General features: G+C 51.5%; 1 long non-coding RNA gene across 1 annotated transcript; it reads right to left on the reverse strand.

The window, feature by feature from the left end:
* Window positions 1-953: 953 nt before the first annotated feature.
* LOC107195838 lies at window positions 954-4431 on the reverse strand. Its single transcript, XR_001517087.2, has 2 exons — window positions 2349-4431; window positions 954-1072 (listed from the first exon to the last, which is right to left on the reverse strand). It is a non-coding gene; the product is annotated as an uncharacterized LOC107195838 (long non-coding RNA).
* Window positions 4432-6086: the final 1655 nt, after the last annotated feature.

Below are 6086 nucleotides of genomic sequence, written 5' to 3' on the forward strand. Positions count from 1 at the left end.
GCGGGCGAGGGGTGAGCCCTTTGCTGGTGTCCTGTCTGCAGTGTCTGGCATGTGGGCACTGAGCGCCTAGTGCCCAGAGGACTGGAGACTCTGGCCCTGAGAAGGCTTTGCCCCCAGGCTGGCAGAGCCACCACAGGGCATTTACAGCCAGGGACCCCGGGTCTTTCCGACTGGTGCTTCTGCCCCAGGGGTCATGGTGCCTGCCTGTTTTCATCTCTAGTTGATTTCCCAATGCCAGAAATGTTATGACAAACATGGACACTCACACCTCCAAAGTAAGTAATGTGGCACCTGTAGGGGATTTATGTGCAGGTGTTCTGTACCTGGAATGTCTCTAGGGAAGGAAGTACCTGAGAAATCCGGGCAGGTGGATGTTTCCTTGCCTTGTGACATACATATTCATAGCAGTGTTCCCTGGGGAGCTGGCACTAGGGCGGGCAGGTCAACCGTAACGTCCTGCTTACGACTGTCCTTCCTCTTGCGATGGCCTTCTCTAAGTGGGCCCAGTCATGCCAACCTGAACAGGGTTCTGTGAACCATCTCCACTATTCATGAAGCTTGGTGGGACTCCCCCTGCCCCCACACCTCCTCAGTTGAACCTGAGGCATATTTGTTGCATTGAAGCCTCAGGAGCCTCACGGGTGGGGGCCTTTGCTTCTGATGAGCCTCATTTGAGTCCTGTGTGTCATCCTAAATTCTGTTTTTAAGCACCACTGAAGGGCGGCCCTGAGGCTAGGAAGGCAGCCTATGGGTCAGGGCCCTGCGGGCTGAGGGGGTTTGTTTCCAGGGGAGGTGGCCAGAGGCAGCACTGAGAGTCAAGGCCTGACATATCCACCCCCCTCTCCACCCAGAGCCCTCACCTTTCCTTTATTGCCTGTGTGTGCTGGAGGGTTTCAGATTTCTGGGTGCACAGAGGGCATTGTGGGGTCTCGTGTAAAGAAAACTGTCAGAACCAGGTGGTGCATCAGTTTAGTGCTGTTTGGGGTCTAGCCCTGTTCGGTGAGTCTGGTGCCTCCAAGAAGTCCATTTCCTTGTTTATAATTGATGTGCTCTGGGTCAAGGCTTTGAGAAACTGTAAGAAACAAAGCAGAAAAGAATGCAGAAGTGAAGGTTTTATGTGTCAATTTGAAACAGTTAAAATAGTTAACTTCAGAGTAAAATCTAAGTATTTTGAATTAGGTTGATTGCAAATGTTTGTGCACAGAAAATTCTATGCTTTTGCATTTCATTGAGATGGGGGAAATTTGACAGAGAATATATCTCGCATTTAGTTCAGGACACTCGGCCCTCTTAATTTCAGTTCTCCAGCGGCCATTCATTTTCTGTTGCAACAAAGTAGTGTCTGTGTCCACTTCCTAGTGTGTTTCTGGAAATGCAGATGACTGAAAGGAGCCAAGTGCAGATGCTCTGTAAAGAACTCATGGAGCTGGAGTGAGACATGTCCACAGAATTATTTTCCATTTAGAATCTCACACAAGAGCCTGGCATTCTCGACCCTTGTTCCTAAAAATTGTCATTTTCAAGGCCAGCTCCAGTGTACCCGTGCATTCTGCCTTTAACTTGAGGGCTGGGTTTTACTTCTAGGCACAGTGTTGGCTGGGAGACCCTTGGTCTCGGGGGCTGTTTATTGAGTGGCCCGGGTGCCTTACTGGTCATCCCAGAGCACATGGGTTGAAGATGCTAGGTGGGATTAGAGGAGTGTGGTGTGGGGCCCACTTGGTTGTTCCCAGTCAGGGTTGTCTTCTCTGCCTCCATTTTGGGACCACAGGTCAGGGGTTTCCTAGGAGTTCAAAGGCCCTGCCCTTGCCCACTGGCTCCTCCTGATAAATGACTGTGGGCATCATGCTCCCTCTGGTTGTGGCCAGGGCATCATCTCTGTGACCTGGCAGCTCCCTCCCCACACCCCACAGCCCTTAGGTCCAGGAACAGGGCTGGATACCAGTGGCTTTGCCTGGGTGTTGTGCCCACTTGGAGTGGGATTCAGCCGGCCTGGGCATCAGTGAGCCTCCCCTCACTCCCCACTCCCTAGTGTGTGGACTGGAGGGGGGTGGTGTGCTCACTCCCATTAAATATTCAAGAGCCACCTCTAGCATTTTCCTTTAGGGTAGCTGTATATTTTTAAAGCCAGCACTTCACAAGTAGGTCAAACGCTAATTCAGTGAGAAGTGGGGAAGGTCAATAGAGGGAAATGATTAGTCGAGAAAGCAGTCTTAATTCTGGCTGTTTTACAAAACAAGAAACCCAACCTCACCACTCTATAAATGTAGTACACGCTTGTTATATAAGTCGAGACAAGGACAGAGAGAGAGAGAGAGAGGAGAAAGAAGAGAGATCATGAGTCTTGCTACCCGGCCGGTGTTAAGTCTTAGTCCGGTTCCTTGCTGCAAGTGTGGCCTCCCCAAGTGTGCATCATCGGGGTCTCCTTCGTTGCTGGTGCCGACCTGTGAAGTGACGTGAAGTGACGTTAGTGCAGCGTGCCGGCAGCTGCGTCTCAGTCACGCCCAGCTGCTAGCGTAGATACCACTGAGAAAGTTCTCTTTTTGCTTATGCATGTGTGAGCCTAAGACTTCTGAATTTGTTTTATTCTGTATTTTCTGTATTTCTGTTTTGTATTTTTTTAATTTCCTCATTAGCAACACAAGCACATGAGGTGCCAAGGCCCCTGGCACCTGTGTCAGTCACAGTGTGGTCAGTTTTCCAGGTCCTAACGCCTGGACCCTGGTCCCCTCTCTCTCTAGAGGTGCTCTCGGCCCAAGCTTTCTAACATTTGGTGTGTTTGATCGAGTGTCAGAGTTGCCTCTGCGAGGTCTTTGGAAAAACATTTGCAGCCTTACTGTGAAGCCTCATTAAGTCCTCATTAAATAGGACAAAGATTCAAGTGTTAAATTCATATGGGCTTTTAACGTAAGCCATGAACTGTAGGAGGGGGTGGTCACTCAGTCACTGCTTTAACTGACTAAGGCCTGTCGATCCCCACAAAGGGACATGCAGTTTGTCCCAAGAGTGCCTCCCCCTTCCTCTGGTTCTCCAGATCAGCTTCAGATTTTGAGACCCAGCACAGCGCCAATTCCCCTGTGCCCCGTCCGGGATCTCCATTCATGTTGCCTCTGTGCCCAGCAGCTGCCTCTTCCCCTGACCACTGGCATGGGTGCCACAGTTACATCTGGCTCCCCTGCCCTTCCCTCCTCTGTCCCATCCCCTCGTCCCAGGCTTTGTAGGCCTGGGTCACCTTTGTGTATCTCGTGCTGCTCAGCATTCTGTTGGCACTCGATAAACATCCTTTTCTTCTTCTGCTGAGTCCCAACTCTGAGTGCAATTCCCAGCTTGTGGGTCGTGTGGCCTTGCGCCTGCCATCTGACCTGAGGCCTCAGCCTCTTGTCGCCAGGGAGATGGACATGAGCCCTGTCCCATCTGATCTTTCTTATCTGACCTTCTGAGTGTGAGGTAGCAGTGAGCTAACGAATAATTCCTGAGCTTGGTGATGTGCCAATGTCATGGTTTGGCTGTTTTCATACATTTGGGGGGCTGGGGAAAAGCCCCTTGATTCAGTGTCACGGAAGCTCCATCTCTTTCTTTCTAGACCTTGGCCTCTTTGTAGGACATGTGGCTGTTTCACCAGTAGCTGAAGCAACATTTTTCTGGAAGTTAGCCCATGGGGTCCTTTGGCTTTGCCTGGAGAACAGTAAGGGGTCAGGAGGCAGGGGGTCATGGGACAGTGTCTCACTAGTGCTTCCTTAGATGGGGATGGGGACCAAGGAAGAATTTGGGAAGTCTGCACAGTTGGGACACTGCCCAGGGGGACAGGAGCCCACAGTGGGGGAAGAAGGGGAGCAGTGACAGGAGGCTGGACTGAGTGTCCAGGCCTAAAGAGAGGGCAGAGGCACTCTGAGCTGAGTGAGGCCTAAGCCTGTGTTTGGGAAACAAAAACTTCCTTCCATGACCTAATCATTATAAAATGGCAGGATTTAATGAGGCTTCACAGTAAGGCTGCAACTAGGGCTGTGACTTTTCACTGAGAAATACCAGCTGGGCAGAGGGTAGCCCTCCGGAGCGGAATGGTGGTGCAGGACGAGGAGCCAGTGGCCGAGGGAGCTGGGGAAGGCTAAGGAGGAAGTGGGCACACCTCTACCAGGTGAGGTGACACCCAACTCCCTTAAAAGACACACCCACATTCTACTCCAAGAGGGTAAAGAAGCCAACCCTGCAGAGCTGCACGCATCTAAAAGTCTCAGCACAAGTCCCAGCTTACGGGCAAGCAGCTGCCTGCTCCGCCAGCAGCCGCAGGGCCGAGGACACTGCCAGGCGCAAGTCCTCGTTTTCGTTTGCAGTTTCTACTGGACTCCTCATTGAAAACACGCAGGTTCTGGCTGGAACTCTGCTTGGCATTACTGTTTCCAAACGCCAGCCTTTGACATTTCACTTTCTATAAGAGTGTACAGAATAATTTCTCTAATTTACCTTTTTATTTTTTTTTTTAACTAACAAAGCAAACTCTCAACTCAGAGCAGCGATGAAAAACAGCCTGCTTATTCCAGGGTGAAGCAAGCAACTGTAGAACAAGAACACACCCAACCAGGAAACGGGACGGGAGGAGAAGCGACTGAGCGCACTGACCTGCTTGCAGCCTTGCAACTCGTCCTGGAACAGGTCCTGGAACAGCTGCTCCCGTGGGGTTCCCTCCCTCTCTTTCCGAAGGAGCCCCTCCCCACCCCCACAGCAGGTAAAAGGCATTAAGACAATCCTGGGGCTCATGTTCTTAGCATTGTACCCTGTGGGTCGTCCAGGATTGAGATCTTGGGTAGAGAAACACTATGTTCTGCATACTTCACATAGCCTGTCACAAGATAAAAGTTGGAGCCCAGGTTTTTCCCACCTGTAAACATTAATGCTAACTCTTACCTTTACAAGGTGCCTGGCAAGTTTACCCAGCCCCAAAGCATAATTCCTGTGAGAGGTTTAAAGGCGCTTAAAATAAGCCTCTCCTTTAAGGGACACATGCCACCTTACCATAAATTAACAAACTAATTAGCCACCTTCCTTTGTGTTGGCAGCTGGCTGAAACCATCCGCATGCTCTGTGGGTACAGAATGCTCTGGACCTGCAGCAGAGCCAGGCCTGCTTTGGTTTGGGGGCCACAGTCAGAGGAGAGAACAGGGTGGGTGTGGAGGTACGGGAGGGTGGGAAGGTGGTCCCGGGGCCAGGCTGAGAGAGGGCAGGGAGAGGATGCTGGCAGCACCCACACTGCACAACCACCATCCCCCTCCACCGAGAATTCCAGGGCTCCCCGCATCACCCCAGGAACCTCTCTAGCCTCCCTGCCCCGCTCAGCAGGCACATTTGGCTCATTGCCACAGCTCACAGCACATCCCACAGCTCCATGTCACAGTCCTGGGAGGGTCGAGGGGAGCTCCGAGGCCTCTAACTCGCCCAGCGCAGACAACGCAGATTGTGAAATGACTTCTCGAAGTACTCCTGACTCTACAAAGCCACGGTTTTTCTGTTATTTCATAAAAATATAGGCTCTCCTTTTACTCGTCACAGTGTCTTAAAGGAGGTAAGCTACTACAGTATTAACCCCATCTACTGAAAAAACATGGCCACTGTGCCAGCCAGGGTTCAGGGACATGACCTACCTAAGGCAGACGTGGTCCCTGCCTCTAGGAAGCTACATCTTAATGGGGCGACGGGCCTGACGACACTCACAGAACTGGTGGTTAAAGCTGTGAGGGTGAGCGTGGCCGAGATGGCTGAGTGCCGGGGCTACAGAGCAGACCCCTGGCTGCTGTGGGGCCGGAGTGTGGGTTGGCAGGCGGCTCGGAGGGAGCGGCCTCAGGTGGAATGGGCAGAGGGCTGCAGCACTGTCCAGGGGACGGTGATGGAGGCTCGGATGGTGCTGAGATGGCAGGGAGGGAAATACGTACAGAAAGTAAAATGTAATAAGAGCTAATCATGCATCATGCGTTTTATAGTTTCACTTTCCCCTAATGTTTCAGATTCAAAGTAGAGCAGCCTTCATGAGTCAGAAAGAAAGACCAGCCATTCTGAAATCAACATCCAAGTAAGAAGAGAAAGAACTCTGGAGTTTG

This window comes from Pteropus alecto, unplaced genomic scaffold (assembly GCF_000325575.1).
Source record: "Pteropus alecto unplaced genomic scaffold, ASM32557v1 scaffold44, whole genome shotgun sequence".
NCBI lineage: Eukaryota > Metazoa > Chordata > Mammalia > Chiroptera > Pteropodidae > Pteropus > Pteropus alecto.